The sequence below is a fragment of the Mustela erminea genome, chromosome 7 (assembly GCF_009829155.1).
Source record: "Mustela erminea isolate mMusErm1 chromosome 7, mMusErm1.Pri, whole genome shotgun sequence".
Classification (NCBI taxonomy): Eukaryota; Metazoa; Chordata; class Mammalia; order Carnivora; family Mustelidae; genus Mustela; species Mustela erminea.
Window position 1 is genome coordinate 108,174,572 of NC_045620.1, and position 27,867 is coordinate 108,202,438.

Here is a 27,867-nt window from a genome sequence, read left to right on the forward strand (position 1 = left end):
CTTCTGTGGCCACAATGTCATTGACAATTAGATCTGATACTGATTTTCGATTGTGGTATCTTCCCCTCTGGGTTACTCCTCACTCCACCCCAGAATATGGCCAGTGATTCTCATCCCCATCTGAATCTTCCGTGCTCTTCGAGGGCTACCTTTTAAGCTGATGCTTCTCAGACCTTCGGAATATGTATGTGAAACATATGGAGAACTTATTACGATGCTGATTCTGAGCAGTAGGTCTAGAGTGAGGTCTGTGATTCTGCTGATGCTACTCATCCAGGGATCACAATTTGAGTAGCCAAGGCTTTTTACCCAGAGTTCTCCCTCCTCAAACTTCTTTCTGTTGAGCCCCAGAGTCCTCCCCCTTCTTCCTGATATCTTTTTACCAAAGTTCCTACATACTTTTATTTGGGTTATCGTGAACACTTTCTAAATAAAAAGTACCAGGTCATTCGTAGACCCAAAGTGAGGTGACCTTCTCCAAGTCAGCCTAGCACATTCTTACTGTAAGCCAGAAGTTTTTCAGTCTCTTTCTCTCTTCCTACAGGATGGCACCTCCTCGGACCTAAGCAAATATTTCAAGCTCAGTAGCATTTGTACTCTTTGTACCCCTTTCTGGGTTTGAGAGTCCCTTTACTACTATGAGGATGTTCCTCTTAGGTCTGTTGACAGTTACTTAGAAGCATGAATCTGAGTTCATTCACAAAAGGCAGACACTGTTTCCACTGAATTTGAGAAAATATGAGGTAGCATATCATTCTCTTTCTTCTTTGCCATGTTGTACTTTTACCTCCCTCTAAATTAGCATGTAAAACTTTTGAAGGATCTTTACTAAAGGATTAAGGCACTTTCAGAAAGGAATGATAGTCTACGGCCATACCACCCTGAACGCACCCGATCTCGTCTGATCTCGGAAGCTAAGCAGGGTCGGACCTGGTTAGTACTTGGATGGGAGAAAGGAATGATAAACAGAGAGGGAAAAGGTTAAAGTTTTAGCTAAACTGAAATTTTTTCTTGAATAGTCATAGAAAGGTGCTTAATGATTGTACCTTCACAGGAGAGTGGACCTTTGTGTCCAGTGTTTAGTCTTTTGATCTGAATTTTACACCCATGCTTTCCAAGATTCTCTCTGACATCTCTTACCCTAAACAAAAGCAGACTTCACTCCCTGAACCCTAGTCCTTTTTCTGTTTCTTACAATATCCTGAAGGCTTGAGGGATGACATGGATGCCATCTGGGTAGGCAGCAATTTTTTCCATTTTCTAGTCTCACAGGCCCTTCGAGAAGACTTTGTTCTTAAATATTCCACCAGTGGGAGTTGTGGGCTTGAAAGTTCTTCAGTGGATTGACCTATTGGAAAGCCTATAGCACAGAATACATTCAATTAAAAAATACTATTTAAATCTGTATCAAGAAAAAATATTTCTTCCATTAATAAGGCATGTTAATCCTATTAATCCTATCCTATAGTTGGAGTTGATGGATACCTGTTACAGTAATCACCTATCTACTTTTCTTCCTGTTTTTGCAGGGTGCAGGGAGTGTTTACCTGAGGTCTGTTCAAAGGACAAAAGGGCTATGTCAGTCTGTAATGAACCAAAAAAGTATCAGATGTTCATCCCTTCTGTATTTTTTTGGAGCCATGGTTTCCTTATTAATACTGATAAACTCTTTCAGGTTCTAAGAATCTCACAGAATTTCACAAAGGGATTTGAGCCTCCTTTTAATGTGGTGCCACAGGGGAGCCAGTAAACCTTCATTTGAGTCTTTTACTAAACCTTCATTTGAGTCCTTTACGGATTTCTAAATCACATACCCTGACAGTAAGTTCTAGAACTGATATTTTCTTTTTTTTTTTTTTAAAGATTTTATTTATTTATTTGACAGACAGAGATCACAAGTAGGCAGAGAGGCAGGCAGAGAGAGAGAGGAAGAAGCAGGCTCCTGCTGAGCCCGATGTGGGGCTCGATCCCAGGACCCTGGGATCATGACCTGAGCCGAAAGCAGAGGCTTTAACCCACTGAGCCACCCAGGCGCCCCCAGAACTGATATTTTCATTCTGATTTCTATCCATGTGGGCCAACTCATGTGCTAAAGGAGATGAATATAATATTATCAGTTGTAAAGTGTTCTATTTTTAGTGGCCTGCCTTTTATCTGAGCATTTTTTTTTAAATTAAGAAGAGCCTTTACCCATAGATCAATTATTGTCAACCTAATCATCATTAAGACGGAACAAGATTGTGCTCTCTCTCTCTCTCTCTCTCTCTCATGCCTCTGAGGAATGTGACATAAGGGATTGTCTCCATTTCTCAAGGTTGCATAGGACATGAGTAGCAATCAGGTGCTTGAGTATTGACTTCTGGTTTAGAGCGCTATTTAATAAACCAGTCTACACACATTTCTAAAGCCAAATGTGATTTTTGGAGTACTTCATTTTCTCTGTTATTAAAACCTCCATTTCAACAAGCCCTCTGGCTACAGCCTACATTTCTCCATAGACACTAGCCCCAGAAAGTGTGATTAAAAACTGAAATGTACTTTTGGGAAATGAGAGTATCTCTGAAACTCTATGTTTGGTGCTTTTCCTCTTGCAAAACACTGAAAAGTGCTTTTTACGATTTATTTTTTTTTCTCACACCTCTAATACAAAGACACTCAGTATTATTATCCCTCCTGTTTGGCAGCAGCTATTTCAGAGCCTATCCCAGAGTCATCTGGTAAGCGAGGAATGAAATGGAGACAGGTTGTCAGAGCTGTTAGGTGTGTATTATTGATGGACCACTGGTCTGGTTCTTGCAACTTCTCTTAAAAACCTTGCTTTCTCATCTTTGAAGATCTCTTACTGTACCAGATATTGATTGATTGATTAATTGATTGATTGACTGTGTTCAGTTTTGATGTGTTCAGCAATTCGTTAGTTTCATATAACACCCAGTGCTCATCACAACAGGTACCCTCCTCAATACCTCATCTCCCCCACCACCCGCCTCCCTTCTGTAACCCTCAGTTTGTTTCCTGGAGTACTGAGTCTCTCATGGTTTGTCTCGCTCTCTGATTTCTTCCCATTCAGTTTTCCCTCCCTTCCCCTTTAGTCCTCTGCACTATTCCTTATGTTCTACATAGGAGTGAAACCATATAATTGTCTTTCTCTGCTTGACTTCTTTCACTTAGCATAATCCTCTCCCGGTTCCATCCATGCTGATGCAAATGGCAGTTATTTTAAATTGTGTTCTACATGATTTTTGATCTTTAAAAACTTTATAGCACCTACTATGTTCCAGGTACTATCTTAAGAACTTTACACATATTAACTTATTTTCCTTTATAACAAGTTCTGTTATAGGTCAATCTGTCATCACCTATGTTTATGGATCAGAAAACTAAAAGCGAAATGACTTGTTTAAAGTCACATAACTAGTGTCAGTGTTGCCGCTGGACCCAGTCTGGCTCCAGAATCCATGCTCCCGATCACCATATTCTTCATTATGACATTGGCTTGCCTCAGTCCTTATAGCTCTTACTTTCTTAATTTGTGGCCTGTGAGAGGTCTTTCTTTCCTTACCAGTGCTTTGAGATTTATTCTGCCAGATTAATCAGAATTCAGAAATACCTCTGAATTAATGATGAAAGAGTTCACTGAATCCCTTGGTTAGCCCTGTAAGTTCCCAGTCAAAAATATTCAACACCTTTGAGAAAATTGTCTTTGGGCAGTTCTACACTAGTAAGTGAAAAGTCCTACATGGGTGAGCTACTCCCGTCAGCTCTCCGTTACCTTTCCAATCCTTCAACAGCTACTGAGCACACTGGCAGCCAGTCACCGTAATTGGAGATTGGGCGTTAGCAAAATGGAATTCTAAAACAGGTTTGACTCAAATGGGAAGTGACTTAAATCTTGATCTTGAACTCCCATAACTTTTCTTTTTTTGAAAGGAAACCCATTGTAGAAAAAAAAAATTTTCCCCCAAGTTTCTGAGAAACCAAGTTGTATGAAAAAGCCTTTTATTTTTAATAGCTAAAATATTATCAATCTAACTGAATCAAGAAATACAGTGAATTTTTAAAGGAAGTTCTCATGTGAGATTTCTGGACTATCCAGGAGGATATTTGGTTTCTAGGTGTTTAATAAATCAGCCCCGAGCATTGGGATGTGAGATATATTTCATTAAGAGTACTTTTTGTGGGGAGTCCTCTGTTTGATTTAAGGCTTTATTATGGGAAGTGGAGGAGACCAGCTGTGACTAAGAGATAACATCTGTATTTGTTCTTTGCATTTGGTGGGCAACTAAAAGGCCCTGAGTATCTCATCTTTCCTGGGAGATTGTGGAGTGTGACCCAAGAAAAACAGGAGTTGTTTTATAGCAAAACTGCTAGATATTTCTGATGGCAATACAGCTGTGTCCCATTTCCAGACAACATTATATATAAAACCCAATCTTAAAAAAAAATGATTACTTGGGGATTGTCTATTTGCATTTTAGAAGCATTCTTTATTTCATAAGACATTCAACAGGGAGTTACTTTAGATGGCTTGTTTTCTTAATGTGCTTAAAATAAAATTTGATTTATAAATAACTTCACAAAAGCACGGCTACAATAAGAGAAGTATAATTGTAACTTCAAAAAGAGAAGATTATGGTTCTTTTTCTATATAAAGAATAGCACATGTCAATAGGAGATAGTTGTGGTTTTGTTTTCATTAAGCCCTGATCTGATATTCAAATTACCTGATAGCATGAAATTATCTTACATTATTACCATAGTTTGCAGTTTACATTGCTTTCATGTGTTTTCCCACTGTAACTAGACCCTTATAATATCCCCCATGAGGTCAGTGATGGAAGAACCAATAGCCCATTTTACAGATAGTTGAGTTTGCTAAGGTTCTGAAAGATTGGGGCATACCTTTTATGAAATAGCTTAAACAGTATTTTTCAACCTTGTTAATCTGTTTAAATGGTATCTGTTTAGGCTCCACTCCTCTAAGCTTTGATTCAATAGGGTAAGTCCTGAAATCTATGTTTCCAAGTTTCCACAGGTGAATTTGACGAATGTCTAGGATTGAAAATAACTAGGAAGATTTGAAAGAATTTGATTCAAACTCAGGTAGTTGACACGAAGCCTTCCATACTCTTTTCTTATATACCCCACTGCTTCCCCAAGCCTGGATTCTGTCTGTGATAGTTGATAAGTAAATTCCTAGGCACTCTTGTAAATTTGAATAGAGAACCATAGGAAAGCCATTTATGAAAGTGTGACAGTGCCACAGCCTTTAAGTTCAAATCCTACTTCTACCAGTGTCTTGTACAACCTTTAGTTCATTTAAATATATGCTTAATAGGCATATGCTATATGCTGGTCTCTGAGCTGGGTGATGGAGGTTCCTCTGAAAGTGTTAAAGGCTTGTAGGGAGACTGTGATTCTTAGCTTGCCTTTTTTTTTTTTTTTTTTTTAAATGACCCAGGGATTGATGTCAGCAAGACAGTAGAATAGGAAGCTCCACTCTTTCTTCCCCCAGTGGAGCCATTGACTCAGAATAACAGCAGACCAGTTTCCTTTGTGAGAAATCCAGAAAACAGTAAGGAGGTCCTTGCACACTAGGCAAGTGCAAAACCAACTACAGTCTTTACCATAGTCCTTCCTACGAGCTCAGTGTAGCACAGTCTGGCCCCTTGGTGTCCCTGGGGAGGGAAAGAGAAACCCGGAGCATATTTTCAATATTCAGATCTTTCTGCAGGGCTGGGGATGGGTTTCAGTCTTGCCTGAATCTAAGTGCCAGCAGAAAATGGTGTCAGGACCACTGAGAACTAAGGTGATGGTCTGGAGCACTCCCTTACTATAGTCTCCCTGCAGCTACCTGAGAATGAGTAGGAGAGAACCTCCAACTACTGGTTTCTCCTTGAGGAGGAGTGTGTGTCCAACGACTTCTCAGAAATTTGTTCAAGGCGCTGCTTCCTGTCTCTCTGGACTCCAAAGTGCTAATACCCAGCAATGTCTAGAAGTCTGCTGCTGATAACAGAAGAGAGCGGAGTCTATTGATGCAATTCCAGAAACTTGTAGTACTGCAGACTGACACCAGAGAGAGCAAGAGATTATGAGCTACTGCAAATGAAAATCAAAAACCAGTGAATCCCTCTAATTTGGAATTTAAAAGCACAAGTCCAGTGAAAAGGCAGCTCTAGAGAGAATTTGAAAGGTCCCAGAATCTCTAGCTGGGCTAATTGGTCAAGGTTTTCCCTATATGAAGCTAGTGTTTAAAGATTAGAAGAGGCGTCTGTTTCTTTTCCAAATGCAGGGATCCCAATAAAAAGTTCCCAGGATACAAAGAATCCAGAAGATATGGTGCAATCAAAGGAACCCAAAAAATCTCCAGATACCGATCCTTAGAGAAGGGATTATATTAATTAATTGACAAATAATTTAAATGATCATAAAGATGATCAATAAGCTCAGAAAAATGATGCATGAACAAAATGAGTATTTTAGCAAAAGGTAAAAAATATAAACTAAACCAAACAGAATTTTTGGAGCCAAAGAATATAAATAACTAAGTTGGAATCTTCTCTAGAGGAAAAATGATGAAGCAGAAGCAGAAAGTAGAACGGTGGTTGCCGGGAGCTCAGGGAGAGAGAAAACAGAAATGGATGGTTGTTCTTTAATAGGTGGTACAGAGTGTCAGTCATGGACAATGAAAGCATTAGTGGTCTTCTATGAAACAGCGTGCGTATAGTTAACAATATTCCACTGTACGTGAAGATTTTGTTAAGAAGACAGTTTTCACATTATGTGTGTGGGTTTTGTTTTGTTTGGTTTTAGGCCATACACCCACATACAAAAGTTTAAAAGTGACTGATTATATCTTTATTCTTCTCCCAGGAGCTTATATCGTTTGTCAGTCAGTGTGAGCTGATGAATGCTGGCTAGAGAGGCTGAGTGAGAAAATACCTCTCCTTTGGTAGAAGAAGTATGTTTGATTTGCACATCCAATCAGTGAAGAAGAATCACTTTTATGTTACCAAACACCTTTGGCCACTTATCTTGAAGATTTTCATTTCAGTAACTTCCTTTGAAGATAAGCAAAAGCTTCCCATGACAGATAAATTGACCTCTAATGGTTCATCTAGATAATGAGGTAGAAATAATTCCCAATATTAGGTCTAGAATAATTTTTGAAAGTAAACTTTGGGACTCAGAAGGAAACCAGTTATGCTGGGCCCTTCAGTGTTGTTCTTAAGCCAATGTTGAGGGCACCGATGAGCCAGCCTGAATCCTGACATTCTTCTGTTGTCTTTATTCCACAGTAAAGGCTGTCTGGTTGCCCTCTATAGGTTCAACTCTGCCTACTCACCCATGTCGGGAGATGGAAAACCAACTCCCGTCAGGCTTGCTCTAGCATCTTGTCTTGACATTACGGGCCTCTACACTGTGATGGTTAGTTTAAGTGTCAGTTTGACTGGGCTAAGGGATGCCAACATAGTTGGTAAAACATTTCTGAGAGTGTCTATAAGGATGTTTCCAGAGAAGGGGCATTAGAATTGGCAGACTGAGTAAAGATCACATCACCCACATGGGGGCATCAGTCCAATTTGTTGAGGCTTAAATAGAATGAAAAAGATGAAGAATGAATTTGCTTTCTGCTTAAGAAATTGACACTAAATTAACAAGACAGTAAACAACATGTGTTGGACAGGATGTGGAGAAAGGGGAACCCTCTTACACTGTTGGTGGGAATGCAAGTTGGTATAGCCACTTTGGAAAACAGTGTGGAGATTCCTTAAGAAATTAAAAATAGAGCTTCCCTATGACCTTGCAATTTCACTACCGGGTATTTACCCCAATGATACAGATGTAGTGAAAAGAAGGGCCATCTGTACCCCCATGTTCATAGCAGCAATGGCCCTAGTCGCCAAACTAGATAGAACCATGATGATGCCCTTCAATAATGAAGGGATAACGAAGATGTGGTCCATATAGACAATGGAGTATTATGCCTCCGTCAGAAAGGATGAATACCCAACTTTTGTATCAACATGGATGGAATTGGAAGAGACTATGCTGAATGAAATAAGTCAAGCAGAGAGAGTCAATTATATGGTTTTGCTTATTTGTGGAGCATAAGGAATAACACGGAGGACATGGGGAGATGGAGAAGAGAAGGGAATTAGGGGAAATTGGAGCGGGAGACAAACCATGAGAGACTGTGGACTCTGAAAAACAATCCAAGGGTTTTGGAGGGGTGAGGGGTGGGAGGTTGGGTGAGCCTGGTGGTGGGTATTAAGGAGGGCACGTATTGCATGGAGCACTGGGTGTGGTGCATAAACAATGAATCCTGAAACACTGAAAAGAAATTTAAAAAATTACAAAAAAAAAAAAAAAGACATTGGCACTCCTGGTTTTTGGGCTTTCAGACTCAGGCCAGTACCTATACCACTGACCAGATCTTGGACCTTTGGGCATGGACTGAATTACACCACTGGCGTTCCTGGGTTTCCAGTTTGCAGATGGCAGATTGTGGGATTTCTTGGCCTTCATAATTGCATGAACCAGTTTTTATAATATTTCTTTTATAAACCTCCTGAGATAAATAAGTGAATATTTATCTATAGAACTCCTATTGGTTCTGTTTCTTGGAGAATCCTGATATATACTTGTAACTACAGAGCTGCTGTTCTCCTTCTGGTGGCCACACTCTGTGTTTTGGCTCAGTTCTAATCTTTGAGTAGGTACCTAGAAGCTTTGGATCTAATAGGATTAGGAGTTAGCTTTCTTCAGCCCTGTTTTAGGAATAGAACCCACTCAGCAGGTGAGACCATGACTGTGTTATTCACTAGCAGTTCTTCCTGGTGCCCGCAGTTTGCCTGTTCTTTTTGGATCATTGGCTTGCCTTAGATTTCTATATATGTACCCTTCTTATCTGTTAGGAGATGTCTACTTGATTTTGGATCTTCTTCTCCCCTATGCCTTTTGCTCTTAGCACTTAACTGTTTGTACAGAGATCATATCCTCTACCTTTTAATGGTTTGCTGTGTCCGCAGACTGAATTCTGATGCCAGAATTTATGGTTGGTTCAAATTTTACCCTTTCCACTCCCTGCATACACACCAACTTTTTCAGCTTGACTAGAATTTCAGAAGTGATGACAAATGGAGTACATTAGTATTTTCAACTAGGTATTTAAAATGTCTGTGTTTGCCCTTCAGTTTCGGCCATGTTGGCGGTCTGTCTTTATGGTAGTATTATGCTACACCAGATTTAAAATAATATACAAAGTCTTTGCCACAGCTTCTGTGTGATTTGGCTTCTGGTTGTCTTTGTGATCTCATGTCTACCACTCTTTTTGCTCTCTATTCTGCTTCCTCATTGGCTTTTTTTCCATTCCTTGAACAAGCCAGGCACGTCTCTATCAAAAGCTCTTTGCACTTGCTGTTGCCTTACCTTCTGAGAATTTCTGCCAGGTGTTTGCACATTTGCATCCTGTAATTCAGGTCTCTAAAAGCAGCACCTTCTTGAATAAGTCTTTCCTAACTCTCTTATCCAAAATGGTACCTCTTCTCACCCTTTATCATCTTGACCGGCTTTATTTTTCTTCAGAGGATTAGTTTTAATGTCCTATTTTGTATGTTTATATGAATTTATTTTTATTTTCCATTTCCTCCATTACAGTATAAGATATCTGAAGACACACATTCTACCTATTTTGTTTAACCTTGTGACTTCGCACATAGTGCCTGGCACCCTATTAAATGAAAGAATCAATGAATGTTGATTGAACAAGTGAATTTTAAAAATGAGTCAGAGACTTACAGTTGATATTCCCGATTTGCTTAACCACGTAACTTGGAGCAGATTTTGTTTTTGAGCCATGATTCCTGATTTCTGTCTTTTTTACCCTAAAGTGCATTCTCTTCTTGAATCCATTCATCTGATCCCCAAAACTCATAGCTCTCCTTCACGATCTATTTTTTACTTTTTCCTGAGTCAGACTGAGCCTGACTGTAACAGCAGCTCCATAAAAATCATACGACCCTTATCTTCTGATATTAGGACTTGAGGAAAAGTGAATAGATGCCGATTCTAGTGACTAGCCTTTGAGTAACAGTTGAGTTCACATTCTTCTGTACATTGCCTTTAATCATGTTGATAAACTAAGTGTTGCTCCTCTTAATCAGATTAAGTGGATGATTATACTGGCATGGGAAACAATTATAGTGATTTAGAAGAGTAGAACTCGTTGTAAAGATTCAGAGTTATTTCCTTATGGCACAAATGAACAGGATAAAAATCTATCCTCCGTACTACTTTATCTTCCAAAGTTTTGGGAAAAGATTTTTTTGCATGTGGTAGACATAGAGAGCATATGAAAAACAGTTTTTCATTTCAAAAACATTTGACAGTACTATTAGTTTCTGTTCTGAGAAAATATGAATGAGAGAATAGTAGTAATAGTATGTACTAGTAAGAATATATGTGTAGAAATGCACATAAAAGTAAGAATGACATTTCAAAATACCCTTTTCAAGCAAAAACAATGTCAAGAGTTTGAGCAATACATGCGGCCTCGAAACACATGCCACTGCATTCTATATAAAAGAGAAAGTTTGAACTTACTTTTTGACTATGACGTTAGTGCAGTGAAATGATTGTGAATCAAGGGCCGTTTCCTAAGAAAGTTGCAACAGTGTGAGCTACTTCTAAGGGATAAATGGGGCAATTAAAAGGACTTTGTGTGTGTGTGTTTGTATGTTTATATGTAGGAGGTTGACATTTTACTGGGAAAATTATTATTATTTATTTATTTAAGAGAGGCAGAGATAGTGAAAGAGAGCACAAGCAGGGAGGAGAGAAAGAAGCAGGCTCCCCACCGAGCTGGGAGCCCTATATGGGGCTTCAACCCAGAACCCTGAAATTGTGACCTGAGCCCAGGGCAGATGCTCAACTGACTAAGCCATCCAGGCGCCCTTTTACTGGGAAAATTAAGGGTTCAGTCTGAGAAGACGAACTATTTCAGTGAGACACTGAAACAGCTTTAGAGGCAAAGGTGTTTTAGAATTGGGAAGGAATCATCTGGACCATGCTCAACCAGAATCTGTTGGATTATGAAACTCCATTCACCAGGGCAACAAAGGCAATGAAGGCCATGTAGGGCATTTACAGGAGATTCTGTAGGATACTTCTGCAGATTCTTATGATTGCAATAGGAACCGTTTATGATTGTAATTAGAAAGTGAATAAGAGAACATATATAGCTAGAATCTTTGTTATTGATAGAGGAAAAATATTTATGATGCTTTTGTCCTCTTTTTCTCATGAAAATTGCTATTTTCCCTGTCTTCTGGACCATTTTCTTTAACACATACTGCTTTCTCTCCTGTGTTAGTAGCAGCGTCACCACCACCACCACCAAGATCACCGTCGCTTCTTTGACTCAGTCCCCTCTAGACACAGACCTCATTTTGGATCCCCCTTTTCCCATCCTTCATTCTCTTGACTTCACTTCCATCAGGCTTTATAACTCAGAACTCCCCTGACACAGACTTATCAACATCTACGATTTCCACACTTCTAGATCCAATTGCTGGTTCTCCCTCAGCCCTCACATTATTTGACTAAGAGCAGCTTTTCTCATAGAATTGAATTTCTTTTCAGCCCAGTGACACTCCATTCATTGGTAGTTGTCAAGAGTTTAGCTAACTAGATCATGATGTTGCTGCCTTGGCATCTGTTTTGTTTAGTCACGTGGCCCGTGAGGACCTCAGACTCACACTGGTTCCTCATGCAAGGACAAACCCTAGAGAACAACCCACAGAATCATAAGTAAATCTGTGTTTCTGATGTGACTTACAGTCTCCCTGCCTCCCAGGGTCTTTTTCTTGTGCGCTCCTGAAGTAAGACCCCGATGGAGCTTTTACCAGAATCCTGCTCTTTTGGTTTGAATTGACCAATCTGGCCTCAGCTTGGGAACCTTAATGCGCTCAGACCATGGGCCCTGATTAAGGCATGTGCCTCAATCCTGTCATTTTCTCCCTGTCTTCATTTTCCCTTGACCTTCCATGTGTCTCCTTGAGACATTCTGTGTACTTCCTCCCGTACCTGTGAGTAATAAACTTCTCTGTTTCAGTTTCTCTTGTGGTCTGTTGTTGAACCGAGACTCTCCATCCACCACCCTTTGCTCCTCTTAAATGTTGGTTTACAGTCATAACAGTAATGGTGTCTCAACTCTGGTCTTTAAATAGCCTTTGCAGTGGACTCCCAAATTTATTTCTATATGTTGGGAAGTCTCCTGAACTCAAGGCTTAGGTATCTAACCAACTTTCTGACCCTGTTCTTGGATACAGAAGGCATTCCAAACTTAGTAGGTCCAATACCTGTTTCCTACCCACATAACCACATGGAAAACCACCTTCTGTGATCTTCTGAGTCTCAGTGAATGAATTTAATTTTTCCAGTTGCTTAGCCCAAAAGCCTTCAAGTTATTCAATTCTCTCATGTTTACTCCATCACCAAATCCCGATTGTTCTACTAAAAAACAAAAAAACCCATATACTTACATTTCTTACTATTTCTTGCACTGTCACTGTAGCTTAGCCCCCTGTCATCTGGCCTGGTTTATTTCATTGGCATTACTAATACATCTATGCCTGAAGATGAAATTAGTTTGAGATTTTTTCCCATTGTATTATTCTTGTTAGGTTTTAGTATCCAGCTTATGCTAATTTTGTAAGTAATTTAGGGACCTTTAATGTTTAGCTGTGATCTGGCACAAGTTATGAAAAAACTTGCCTAGAGCTGTCTAGCCTGGCACCATTTTTGCATACCTTTTCTCAGTTCTTCCATTTCTTCTGTTATTCGCCTATTCTGGTTATTTTATTAATTTTATTTCTAAATGTATCATTTATTTTAATTTAGATATTTTTCAATTCAATGATATGAAATTGTAAACTATATTTTAGAGTATTTATTGATTTTAACATAGAAATACCAAAGACACAATAAAATGAAATTTTAAAAAATGGCCCTAATTTATCAAGCCAGATGAAAAAAAAGAAGGGAAAGGTAACATATATAATAGAAAATGACTATATACAAGTTTCAAAAATAAATGTTAAAGTTTCCTTTGATACCCTCAACTTACAAGTCCCTTTCCCAAATGTAATCACTTTTAACTATTTCTAATGAGGAGGTTTCTTTCTTGATTAAAATGACTGCCAACACAAACATAAAATTTTAAATTTCACGCTCTTCAACTTGGCCAATATATTTTGGATATTTGCATCTTTTCGTACTCATGTTCATTTATGAAATTGGACTGTAGTTTCCCTTTGTGCATCTTTCTCCAGTTTCATTACCTTTGCTGGGTTGGTCATTTGATTTTGTTATTATCTGTTTTTCCCAATGGTCAAGAAAACATCATATACAATTATCTGTACAATTATCCAGACTTGAGATGCTCCTTATAGAAGTGTTTTTAATTACAATTGAATTTTTTAATGGTTTTAGGGCTATTCAGACTTTTTATTTTATATTAAGTTAGTTTTTCTTTGATGCATATTATATTTTTAGGGATTTTTGACTTTCATCTAAAGCTTCTTCAAATTTATTGGCATTAAATTAATTATATTTCTTAATAACTTTTAAATCTGTCTTGGATCTGTAATGTCTCTTTTACATTCCTAATCGCATTTAGTTTGTGTTTCTAGTCTCTCTCTTTTTGCATTTTCTTGATAATTTTCTCCAGTTTATTAGTTTATTAGTTGTATTTAAAGAACTTAGTTTTATTCATTTTCTCTTTGTTCTGCTTACTTTCTAGTCTGTTACTTTTAACTCTTTTTTAATCTGTCTTCTACTTTATTTGGTTTACTTTTTGAAATTTCTTAAGTTGGATACTTTATTAATTTTTAATCTCTTTTCTGCTATAATAATTTGAAGATAATATTTTTTTCTATGAACACTATTTTTGTATCATCTTTCCAAACTTTTGTGCTTTCACTATCATTCAGTTCCAAATATTTTAAGTTTTTGTTGAGTTTTACTTTCCCCAATATGTTATTTATGTTGTGTGTCTATGTATCCTGTTATATGAAAACTTAAAAAAAAATCTTTTAATACTGGCTTCTATGTCATTATATTGTGGTTAAAGAACACGGTCATATGATATTGATTCTTCACATTTGTTGAGACTTGCTCTGTGGTTTATGATATGGTCAATTTTAAAAATGTCTATTTTGTATACTCTTGAGAAGAACATAAATTATCTGTTAGGAGCAGAAACATATATTAACCTTAAAAATAAAATTTGTAAAAAAAAGTATTTATTTTATGGACATTGGGGAGGGTATGTGCTTTGATGAGTGCTGTGAAATGTGTAAACCTGGCGATTCACAGACCTGTACCCCTGTGGATAAAAACACATTATATGTTTATTTTTAAAAAATAAATAAATAAAAATTTAAAAAGTATTTGTTTATTTTTATTTATTACTTTTTGAGTATAGTTGGCATTCAATGTTATATTGCTTTCAGGTGTATAAATGAATCATAAGTCTATACATTATGCTATGTTCACCACAAGTAATCGCTACCAGCTGTCCCATTATATTGCTATTATAATCTCACTGATTGTATTTCTTATGCTGTTCTTTTTATTCCTGTGTCCTACTCATTTCATAACTAGAGGCCTGTATTTCCTTCTCCCCTTCACTTATTTTGCCCAGCCCTTCCCTCCTCCCCCTTTGGCAGGTATCAGCTTGTTATCTGTATTTATAATTCTGATTTTGCTTTTTATTTGTTTATTCCTTTTTTAAGAGTCCATAAGTCCACTTATGAGTGGAAACATGACTTATTTTACAGTGTAATATCCTGAAAAACCATCCATATTGTCTCAGATAGCATGATCTCATTTTAATGGCTATGTAGTATTTTAGGGTGTGTGTGTATGTGTGTGTGTGTGTGTGTGAGAGAGAGAGAGAGAGAGAGATTTTCCTTATTCATTTTTATGTTGATAGACACTTAGATTGTGTCTGTGTCTTGGCTATTATAGATAATGCTGCAATAAGCATAGGGGTGCACATATCTTTTTGAGTTAGTGTTTTTGTTTTTCCTGAGTAAATACCCAATAGTGGCATTATTGGACCATATGCTTTTTCTATTTTTAATTTTTTGAGGAACCTCCATAGTCCTTTCCAGAGTGACTATACCAATTTACATTTTGACCAGTAGTGCATGAGGGTTCCTTTTTCTCCATATCTTCACCAACACTTGTTTCTTGTCTTCTTGATTTTAACCATTCTAATAGGTGTGAGGTGATACCTCATTGCGGTTTTGATTTGCATTTCCTTGATGGTTAGCAATGTTGAGCATCTTTTCATGTATCTGTTGGCCATCTGTATGTCTTTGGAGAAATGTCTGTTCATACCTTCTGCCCATTTTATTAATTGGATTGTTTGTATTTCTGATGTTGAGTTGTACACATTATTTTTTTAAAAGATCATTTATTTATTTATTTGAGAGAGAGAGCACAAGCAGGGGGAGCAGCAGAGGGAGAGGGAGAAGCAGACTCCCTGTTGAGCAGGGAGCCTGACACGAGGCTTGATCCCAGGACCCCAAGATCAAGACCTGAGCTGAAGGCAGATACTTAACCAACTGAGCCACCTAGGTGCCCCAAGTTGTATACATTCTTTATATATTTTGGATATTGACCCCTTGTCTGGTACATCATTTGCAAATATCTTCTCCCATCCAGTAGATTTTTTTGTTTTATTAATGGTTTCATTTGCTGTGCAGAAGTTTTTTATAATCTCAGTAGTTTATTTTTGATTTTTTCCCTTGTCTTAGGAGATAGAGCTGAAAAAATGTATCCATGGCCAATGTCAGAGAAAGTACTGCTGTGTTATTTTCTAGGATTTTAATGGTTTCAGGTCTCACCTGTATGTCTTTATTCCATTTTGAGTTTGTTTTTATGTATGGTGTTAAGAAGTGGTCCGGTTTTCCCAGAACCATTTATTGGAAAGACTCTTTTCCCCATTGTATATTCTTGTTTCCTATGTCATCGACTACTTGACCATATAAATGTGGGTTTATTTCTGGGGTCTCTCTTCTTTTGATCTGTGTGTCTATTTTTGTGCCAGTATTATACTGTTATGATTACTACAGCTTTGTATTGTATCTTGAAATCTGGAATTGTAATACTTTCAGCTTTGTTTTCTTTCTCAGGATTGCTGTGGCTATTCCAGATCTTCTCTGGTTCCATATAACTTTCAGTGTTATTCTTGTTTTATAGAAAATGCTGTTAGTATTTTGAAGAAATTGTACTGAATTTATAGATTGCTTTGTGTCTTATGGATGTTTTGATAATATTAATGTTTTGAGTTCATAAGCAGGGGGTATCTTTCTATTTGTGTCATCTTCATTTTCTTTTATTATTGTTTTATAGTTTTCAGAGTACATGTCTTTCATCTCTTTGGTTAAGTTTATCCTTAGGTATTTTATTCTTTTTACCACAATTGTAAATAGTATTGTTTTTTCAGTTTCTCTTTCTAGGACTTCATAGTGTATAGAAACACTACCAATTCCTGGATATTCATTTTGTATCCTGCCACCTTACTGAATTCATTTATTCTAGCTATTTTTTGGTGAGGATCGTTAGGGTTTTCTACATATAGTACCATGTCATCTGGGAACAGTAACAGTTTAATGTCTTTACCGATATGCATGCCTTTTATTTCTTTTACTTGTCTGATTGCTATGTCTACTTCTTCTAGTACTATGTTGAATAAAAGTGGAAAGAGTGGACACCCCTGTTTGGTTCTTGATCTCAAAGAGAAGGTTCTTAGTTTTTCACCATTAAGGATGATATTAGCTTTGGGTTTTTCATATATGACCTTTAGTATGTTGAGGTATGTTCCCTCTTACTCCATTTTTTTGAGAGCTTTTTTTTTTTTTTTAAATCACAAATGGATGTTGAATCTCGTCAAATGCTCTATCTCCATCTTTTGAGATGCTCATAAGACTTTCTTCCTCTATTTTGTTGATATGCTATATGACCTTGGTTGATTTCTGAATATTGAACTGTTCTTGCATCCTGGGAATAAATTCCATCTATTGTGGTGAATGTCTTTTTAATGTATTGCTGTATGTGGTTTGCTAATACTTTGTTGAGGATTTTTATACCTATGTTATGTTCATCAGGAATATTGGCTTATAGCTTTGTGTATTTTTTGTTTTTGTTTTGTTTTTTCGTGGTGTCTTTGGTTTTGGTATCAGGATAATGCTGGCTTTCTGTAATGTTCGTAGAAGCTTTCCTTCCTCTTCTCCTTTTTAGAATAGATTTTTTAAAAATGATTTTATTTATTTATTTGACAGAGAGATCACAAGTAGAGAAGCAGGCAGAGAGAGAGGGGGAAGCAGGCTCCCTGCTGAGCAGAGAGCCTGATGTGGGGCTTGATCCCAGGATCTCAGAGATCATGACCTGAGTCGAAGGCAGAGGCTTAACCCACTGAGCTACCCAGGCGCCCCTCATTTTTAGAATAGATTGAGAATAGGTTTTAACTCTTTTCAGTGTCTGGTGAAATTCACTTGTGAATTCATATGGTCCTGGACTTCTTCATTTTGCTTCTTTTTGATTATCAGTTCAATTTCATTACCTGTAATTGGTCTGTTCAGATTTTCTGTTTCTTCCTGGTTTAATTTTGGAAGATTGTGTGTTTCTAGAAATTCTTCTGGTTCTTCCAGCTTGTCCAGTTTGTTGGAATATAATTTTTTTAGTATTCTCTTATACTCTTCTGTATTTCTATGTAATCAGTTATTACTTCTCTCTCATGTCTGATTTTGTTTAATTGGATCTTTTCTTTTTTTTTCCTGATGAGTCTGGCTAAGGGTTTTCCATTTTTGTTTATTTTTTCAAAGAACTAGCTTTTGTTTTCATTGATTTAAAAAAAAATTTTTTTTTAGCCTGTATGTCATTTATTTATTTTTAAAGATTTTTATTTATTTATTTATTTATTTGAGAGAGAAATAGAGAGCACAAGCAGTGGAAGTAGCAGAGGGAGAGGGAGAAACAGACTCCCCACTGATCAGTGAGCCTGATGCAGGGCTTAATCCCAGGACCTTGGGATCATGACCTGAGCCAAAGGCAGATCCTTAACCAACTGAGCCACCCAGGTGCCCCTCTATACCATTTATTTTTGCTCTGATCTCTATTATTTCCTTTCTTCTACTCATCTTGGGTTTTGTTTATTCTTCTTATTTTAGTTCCTTTAGGTGTAACGTTAGATTGTTTGAGTTTTTTCTTATTTCTTGAGATATGTACCTCCCTCTTAGAACTGCTTTTGCTATTCCCCAAGAAATTTGGTACTATTAAATTGTCTTCATTTTCATTTGTCTCCATGAACTTTTTGATTTTTTTCTTTGATTGCCTCATTGACCCATTAACCAATGGGTCAACAATATCATGTTATTTAGTCTCCACATTATTGTGTTTCTTCCAGTTCTTTTCTTGTGATTTTTTTTTCTAGTTTAAAACTGTTATGGTTGGAAAAGAAGCATGCTATGTTTTCAGTCTTCTTAAATTTACTGAGACTTGTTTTATGTCCCAATATGCATTCTGTACTGGAGAATGTTCCATGTATGTTTGAAAAGAATGTATATTCTGTTGTTTTTATATGGAATGTTCTGTATATATCTGTTATGTCCATTTGGCCCAATGTATCATTCAAAGACACATTGTGCTCTCTATTTGCTTTGTATATTGCTTCAGCATTGGGTGTGTAAATATTTACAGTTATTATATCCTCTGGTTGGACTGATTCCTTTATCATTATGTAATACCTTTCTTGGTCTTTTGTGACAGTTTTGGTTTTATAGTCTGTTTTGTCTGGTATAAGCATTGCTACCCTTTCTTTCCACTTCCATTTGCTTGGTGAATATTTATCTGTCCCTTTACTTTCAGTCTGTATGCATCTATGTGTCTGAAATAAGTTTTATGTAGGCAGCATATAGATGAGTCTTGTTTTTTATCCATTTTACTACTCTGTGTCTTTTGATTGGAGCATTTAGGCCATTTACTTTAAAGTAATTATTGATAGTTATGTGTTACCATTTAAAAAAATTTTTTTATTTGCTTTTTTAGTTCTTCTTTGTTTGTTTCTTCCTCTCTTACTTTTCTTTCTTTCTTTTTTTAAAATTTGTGATTAGTGGGTATGTGTGATTTTTGTTTTGCTTTCTTTCTCTTTATTTTTTGTGTGTCTATCATATGCTTTGGGTTTCTGGTTATTATAAAGTTTACATATAACATAGTAAATAGTCCATATTAATTTGATGGTCATTTAAGTTTAAACACACACACACACACACACACAAACCCAAAAAAAGAAAAAAATCTTCATTTTATTTTTCCCCTTCTCCCTTTTTACTGTCTTCACACTTTATGTATATGTTCTCATGTTTTACATCGTTTTATTGACATTTTTATGTCTAATTGTGGTCATTTCTTTTCTACATAAAAAAGTGCCTTAAACATTTCTTGTAAGGCTAATTTAGTGGTGATAAATACCTTTATCTTCTGTTTTTCTGTAAAATTTTATTGCTCCTTCAAATTTGAATGATAACCTTGCTGGATATTCTTGGTTCTAGGTTGTTTCCTTTCAGCATTCTGAATATATTATGCCCCTCCCAACTGGCTTGCAAAGTTTCTTATGAAAAATCAACTGATATCCTTATAGATTTTCCTTTGTAGGTAACTTTTTGTTGTTCTCTTGCTACTTTTAAGGTTTTCTCTTTATTTTTATCCTATGACATTATAATTATTATGTGTCATGGTGTAGATGTTTTGGGGTTCATCTTGTTTGGAACAATCTTTGCTTCATGGTCTTGGATGTCTGTTTCTCTCCATAGGTTAAGGACATTTTCAGTTATTGTTTCTTCAAATACATACTCTTTGGGACCTATAAGGTGAATGTTTCTTTGCTTGATGTTATCTGAGAGATCTCTTCATCCTCATTTTCAAAAATTCTTTTCTCTATTTACTGTCCAGCTTGTGTGGTTTCCATTACCCTGTCTTTCAGATTGCTGATTTGTTCTTCTACATCTTCTAATCTATTGGTGACTCTTTCTAGGGTATTTTTTACTTCAGTTACTGTATTCTTCAAACCTGATTGATTCTTTTCAATATTTTCTATTTCCTTATTGAAGGTCTCACTGAGTTCTCTTATTCCTTTCTTTAACCCAGTGAGTGTCTTTACAATCATTACTTTAAATTCTTTGTTGGGTATATTGCTTATCTCTGTTTTACTTGGTTCTTTTTCTGAGGCTTTTTCTTGTTCTTTCTTTTGGAGCATATTTCTTTTTTTCCCCACTTTGCTTGACTTTTTATGTTTGTTTCTGGATTAGGTGAAATGGCTACTTCTCCCAAAGTTGAAGGAGTGGTTGTCACTTGTGATTGATGTCACTGATGCAGACTGTTTGTGCTTGATGACTTTTGCTGGTTAGCTGGAGTGATGGCTTGTATATGCTAGTTACCCTTTTAAACCAAGGTTTTAAAGAAAGGGTAAAGAAAAAAATAATAATAAAAGTTAAAAAGCAAGCAAACAAACCAAAAAACCCCCCAAGAAACAACAACCAAAAAACCACACCCAAAATACTAAAAGAAAAGAAGATAGGAAAAAAATATTTAAAAAGAGAAAAGAAAAAAAAAAGAGAGAAGAAAGAGAAAAAGGAGAGAAAAAATAATAAAGAATAAAACCAAAAAGATAAAAATAAAAACAAAAAAGACAAAGTTTAAATAATAAAATAAAGTAATAAAAATTACCAAAAAAAGTAAAGAAAGAAAACTCAAAACCACAGCTTGTTTTCTGTGTCCCAGCACCACAGTGTGACTACTATGGTCTGTGGACCCTGGGCTTGCTGAAGTTGCAAGCTCACTGTGTGCTAGACCCTGCTCCATTCTGGGCTTTTAAGGTGTGGGGGAAGGGAATGTTCTCAAAGTTTCTCACCCCTTTTATACCATGGCTTTTTTCCTGTTCTTCTGAGAAACTAGGGCTCATGTGGGCTTGAGGGCCTTGGGCTTGCTGAGGTGAGAAGCTCCCTGTAAGAACTGGATCCATCCGTTATGACCTGTCCCAGTAGGACCCTTAAGTTACAGCACCTGAACTTGTCCCTTATGGTATCCAGACCCTGCTCAGGTCTGAGATTTTAATGTGGAGGAAGAGAGGGGGTTCCTATTGCTCTTTGGCCCTTTTAAACTGTGGCTTTTTTCTGTACCCCAGCACAACTAGGGCTGGTATAGATTTATGGCTCGCTGGAGCCATGAACTCAATGAGATGACCAACCTGCTCATGATGGTGTCTGGACCCTCTCTGTTCTCAGCTTTTAAGGTGGGGCTGGGCATGGATGTAAACCATGTGTTTCTCTAGTTCCTCTGACCTGGAGAGCTTTCCTACAGCTCCTCTGCCACTTGGCAGAATTCTAGTGTTGTCTGTTTCATATGTTAAACCATAGATGTTTTTGTTTTCGTTTTTGTTTTGTTTTTTGTTTGTTTCCTGTGCTCAAGGACAGAGGATAGGTTTCTAGTCCCTCATGACTATCCCTTCCTTCTGCCATTTGCAGCATTGGCAGTGGGGGTTCCCTTTGCTGCTGTGTCTTCATCTCTCTTGCTGTTCTCTCTTTGGTTGTTCAGTAGCAGTTCAGTCAGCATTCAGTTCTTCTTTAGGAGGAATTGTTCTATTAATAAGTATAATTTAGTGTGTTCATGGAGAAGGTGAATTCAGAGTCTTCTACTAGCCATCTTGAACCAGACTAAATAAAATTTTAAGTTTGATTATCAAAATATTTTATATCCTTAACAATTTTTTGTTTACTTATCATAAGGACAGAATCTCCTACTATAATAACAAATTTACTTACAATGTATTCCTGAATTCTGTCATTTTTTTCCATACTTCATTACATATAATAACAAATTTTGTGCAATATATTTCTGAATTTTATCAAGTTTTTCTTGGAATACTTCTTTACATATTTATATACAAGTTTATTATTATTATTTTTCTCTGTTCAAATAAAATTTTTTGTTATATAATAACTTTCTTCATTATTACTAATGGCTTTAAGTTCTAATCTTAATACAACTGTTATAGCTCTGTTACAGTTAGAATTTAATCAATGTATACTTCCATCTTTTAATCTTGTTGTGTCTCTAATTATACATTTATTTCATAAATAACCTTAGCCCTTTGAAGACTTCATTCTTCTTTGTTTCTTTTGAAAAGTCCAATTCTCATTCCTTTTTTTTTTTTTTTGAAAAATCTTGTCATTCTGATTACTTTTTACTATTTTGGAAATCTGTTTTACTCTGTTTTCTTTTAAGATTTTGTCACGTTTTTTTTTTAATTTTGGTGATTTGTAATTTTGCCACAATATATTTAGGTGTAGTGCTTTTGATTCTGCTTATATACACTGCTTTATCTGTAAACCCTGCTTTTATGGCAGTTCTCAACTATTATATTTTGAATATATTCTCTCTTTTATTCTGTTTTTTTCCTGATGAGGTTAAGCATATATTATATATTTTTGTTTTATCCTCTATATCTCTTAATTTCTCTTTCATATCTTTCATTTTGTTTCCTCCCTGTGCTGTATTCTACATAATTATTTGGCTTTAGCTCAGTGTTCACTAAATCTGTCTTTAGCTATGTCTGATCTGTTGTATAACTGGTTCATTCAGGTTTTTTCTTTTAATTTCAAAAATTACATTTTTTAGTTCTAAATGCCCATTTTTCATTTATTCCTGACATTAATGTTTTTTTCTGGCCTATTCACTTATTATCCCATATTTTTTTAAATGTTTTATCTATTTTACCTTATTTTGTATTTGATAATTCAGACAGTTTTTAGAGATCTAAATCTCTTGTTTGTAGTAATTTTTTTTTTAACAACCCAAAGAGGCCCAAGACCATTTTATCTGGGCTCTAAAATATTATAGGCAGCTGTTGTATTCACATCAACTTCTTTGTCTTATGAGGATACACGGAACTATGTTATCCTCGTCTGTTTTTTTCATTTTGGGACATAAAAATTTAAAGTGATTTAACCCAGGACAGTTTACAAGTCATAGCAAAGAGAGAAATAAACATGGGCTCCAGTACTTTTCTTTATAAACCACAAGATGAATGGCCACCTATATCTATAAATTATAGTCCTTTCTTGGCTTAGTTATATTAGTTTTATTCTTTCATTAACTATAAGCTTAACTGGTTCTGATTTCCTTTAATGTCTTTTGAAGAATTTAGGTGTTTTCTTATAGAGTGTTGCACATTCTGGAGCTGATTCTTTCCCCAGAGTAATTTGATTTGTTTGTCTATCCTTGTTATTTCCTGTAAAATCCAGCACCTGGCACAGCCCAGCTGGATTTTAAATATACATTTTTAAGTAATATATATTATTTTAAATATATAAATATTTTAATTCATCTTATTGCTAGATGAGTAAGACTAAGTTAAATCTTTCCCCCACAAATGGCGTTCTCTTGATAGAATTATTTGACTTGCCATACAAGTGATGCTCAATATGCTGGACATACCTATGCTTGTGAAAACCCTGTGGCCATAGTAACAAAGGTGAATGAAAAACTGGGATCTGAAAGGCTTTCTGAGTGTGTTCAGTCAGTGCCTCCTAGAAAATCTTTGCCACATGTGCTGAAAAGGTTCGTGAGCCTTACGTTTAGGATGGTTAGAGCCTTACGTTTTGGATGGTTAGAGACTTTCTGTATTAGGAGGAGATAGTGTCAATAAAATGCAAGTAATATCAGATAAGATAAATCACCCATTTAAGTTAAGAATTTTTAATGGTATGCTTTTGATGTTTTTAAAGGAAAAAAAGGCGGGGGATGCCTGGATGGCTCAGTCAGCTAAGCATCTGCCTTCTGCTCAGGTCATGATCCCAGGGTCCTGGGATGGAGTCCCACATCGGACTCCTTGCTCAGTGGGGAGCCTGCTTCTCCCTCTGCCTCTGCTGCTCCTCCTGCTTTGTGTGCTCTCTCTCTCTCTCTCTGACAGATCAATAAATAAAATCTTTAAAAAAATAAAGAAAAAAACAGGCATTTCAGGTTAGGTGGGTGTTAAATATTGGGAGAGAATTGAAATATCTTCTGGTTCAAGAGGAGAATGAGAGTAAGGAATAAAGTGAAATTATTAATAAATTGATTTAAAATTTTTAAGTCACATAAGATTCCTACCAACTAACTATTCATGGTTTTATTTTTAGAGTTCGGATGATTTTTTAAAAACTGAAATTTCTTAAATTATTCTGTAGAATTTTTCTGTGAGATTATTAAGTAAAAGGTATACAAGTCAAGGTGGCAGGGTTACTGGAGGCAAGAAATAATATAGTAACAGAACTTTATTTCTACTGGCACCCCGTTTTGTAACATAGAAGTGGGAAGGGGGAGTGGAAGTCATCTATTCTCTCAAGCACCAATTGAATGAGAGATTGAACTACTTTATTGAACTTACCTTATTCATGCTATAACATAGGAATCTGTGAATCTTCTAGATTACTTAACCTTTGGTGTATTGGTTCAGAACTTTCTTTCTCTTTTATTACTGTATTTAGAATGGTAGTATACTTTTTTTTAATATTATGTTGTATTTCTTTTTTTTTTTTAAGATTTTATTTATTTATTTCACAGAGAGATCACAAGTAGGCAGAGAGGCAGACAGACAGAGAGAGAGGAAAGCAGGCTCCCCACTGAGCAGAGAGCCTGATGTGGGGCTCAATCCCAGAACCCTGGGATCATGACATGAGCCGAAGGCAGAGGCTTTAACCCACTGAGACACCCAGGTGCCCCTAGAATTATAGCATACTTTAAAATGTTATTTATTTGATCTTGATTTTCCTTTGATTAATTAAACATAAAAATAAACTTTATATATTTTGTTTTACATCATGTCACTGTATAAAACTTGATTTTCTGTGTATAATTACAATTTTAGAATCCAAGGTTAAAGAGTATGAGGACAAATATAAAGCCTTGAGCTTCTTGTTTATGAAATCCATTAATGAAATCATTTTGGCTCATATATATCAGAACAGTTGAGCTAATTACAGTTTTAGGACTGGGAAGTTAAGAATTTTTTCATTTGCAGACGACTTGCAAAGTCATTAAGCCTATAAGAGATGAACCACTTTATGGTCACAGGGCTATATCCTATATACAACCTATGCCATTTTATCTTTCTTGAGTGCCCTGTTAAGAATAACTGAAACAGAGCACCTGGGTGGCTCAGTCGGTTAAGTGGCTGCCTCCACTCAGGTCATGATCCCAGGGTCCTGGGATTGAGTCCTGCTTCGGGCTCCCTACTCAGCAGGGGTTCTGGTTCTCCCTCTGCCTTCTCCCTATGCTCATGTTCTGTTTCTCTCTCAAATAAATAAATAAAATCTTTTTTAAAAAAAAAAAGAATAACTGGAGCAGTGGTGCTTAAAAGGTCTTGACTTATAATCTCCGAGACTGAGAGAGTATTCAAGAATTTAGTTGGACTCTATCATTATCTTTATTTATTTATTTTCAAAGTCTTTATTTATTTATTTTTAAAGATTTTATTTATTTGAGAATTTGCACACCAGAGAGAATGGGGTAGGGGAGGACAGAGGGAGAGGGAGAAGTAGGCTCCCCGCTGAGTGGGGAGCCCAAAGTAGACTCCATCCCAATCAGAATCTGAGCCTAAGGCAGAAGCTTAACAGTCTGAGCCACCCAGGCACCCCATCATCATCTTTATTAAATGAAAGTTTTCAACATGGACATTAGCAGAATCCTGTAAGATAGCAGATAACTTTACAGTATTTTTTTATGTGAAAAATTGTCCCCATATCTTTCTTTAAAAAAAAAACCTAAATATCAGTTAAAGGAATAATTATATAAAGACAGGAATATTTATATAATTATATAGTATATAAATTATATAATTATATAAATCTGTTGTTATGCATTTCTGCTGTATTTGTTTATTCTACTATGTATATTCCTGATGTCTCATTGTTTTTGTTGTCTAGAGTTCACATTTCTGTTTTCAACAAATGAAGACTTATGTGGTTCCATTAAACCTGACCTTTCTAGGGAAACACAATTTAGAAGGAGAAGGATGTATTTACTATTTTTATCATCTCCATAAAAAACTCTCTTTATTACTCATTAAAAACAATAGTAAATTTCCAAATGTTGTATACACTATCAGTACCAAAATTTTTTATAACTATTCTTACAGACAACTACAAATAACAATGCCTCTAGTGGGACCTACCATTTTTTTTTTTTAAAGATTTTATTTATTTATTTGACAGAGAGAAATCACAAGTGGATGGAGAGGCAGACAGAGAGAGAGAGAGAGGGAAGCAGGCTCCCTGCTGAGCAGAGAGCCCGATGCGGGACTCGATCCCAGGACCCTGAGATCATGACCTGAGCCGAAGGCAGCGGCTTAACCCACTGAGCCACCCAGGCGCCCAGGACCTACCATTTTTTTAGTCGTGTGTATTGCACAGATGTAATAACATTTATTAAGCTGTATTCTAGATGGAGGACAGAGGGTGAGGGAAGCAATATCCAGATTCACAGAGTCCCTTAGTTTTCCAGTTATGAATATCAGCTCACACTCTTTTGTGCATCTACTGTAGGAATACTGCAAAAATATATTGAATCTGGGGGGAAGCCCACCAACAATTTGGACTACATAGCTTCTACATGTAGAAGGTAAATAGGACACAAAAACAAAAGGACTGAGATTAATGGATCAGTGATAATTTTGGACAGTGATGAATTTTTTTCTTTTAAAAAACATTTTTAATGTTTCCTCTGAGATTAGGAAACAATATACTTCTTCACCATGTTGTATTTTTCTGGTTGAGTCCCAGGAGCAAATGACCAGTGCAGTCTTCTTTTTCACTTCTGCCCAAATCCTGAACTGCCATAAAAAGTAACTCTTTGTTTGCTCCTCATTATCAGGATTTATTATGAAGAATCTTTATAGCTTTAACCTCCTTCCTTGAAGAGACTTTTTTTTTTTTTAACTTCCTGAGATAAATCAAATCTACCTGCTTTGTCTGTCTCTGGCAGGCCAGCTTATGTTCTTAGGATGTCCAGATACTCTGCAATCAAGGGGACTATTTCCTGCAGAAAAAAAGAAAGAAATGAAATTTTATTCACACAATTGGAGTACCTCTTTATGCAGATCTATAATCTATAATATCATCTTTAATGGCTTTTCTGAAGTAATATGTGAAGTCATTAAATGACAGTAAAAGTAGGGCAAATCTCAAGGAGTTTTTAAGGATAAATGTAAAAATGGCATAGAAATATGGATAATTGAATAAGTAAACAGCAGGGATAGCTCTTTGGGTATGATGGCCTCTTTATATCACTTACAGGAATGCAATAGAATATATCACTAAGGTCGTATGTGAATGTAATATACAGAAACTACTAATTGATTACATGAAATTATCCTCCTAAACTATGAATTTTTATTTTGCTTGTCAGTGCTATTTAGGGCTATTTCTAGGACTGGTTTTTTAGGACATTAAAAAAAGATACATTTTATATATTGTATATTTAAATATTTTTAAAATAAATATTTTAAAAAATTAAATATATTATAAATATGTATGAATATTATATACTTTATATATTAAAGTATATATAAAATATATATATATATATATAAAATTCTGAATACCTTTTTTCATCCTCAGTAAATTCAGGTCTTTCTTTTTATCATAAATGCACTGTATGTGTAGATTTATAGATCATCACATTTCATAGAAAATCTTACTTGAATCCCTCTTTTTAGGCATACATTGTAATTAGGTTTAGTTATCAGAGATGCATGGAAAG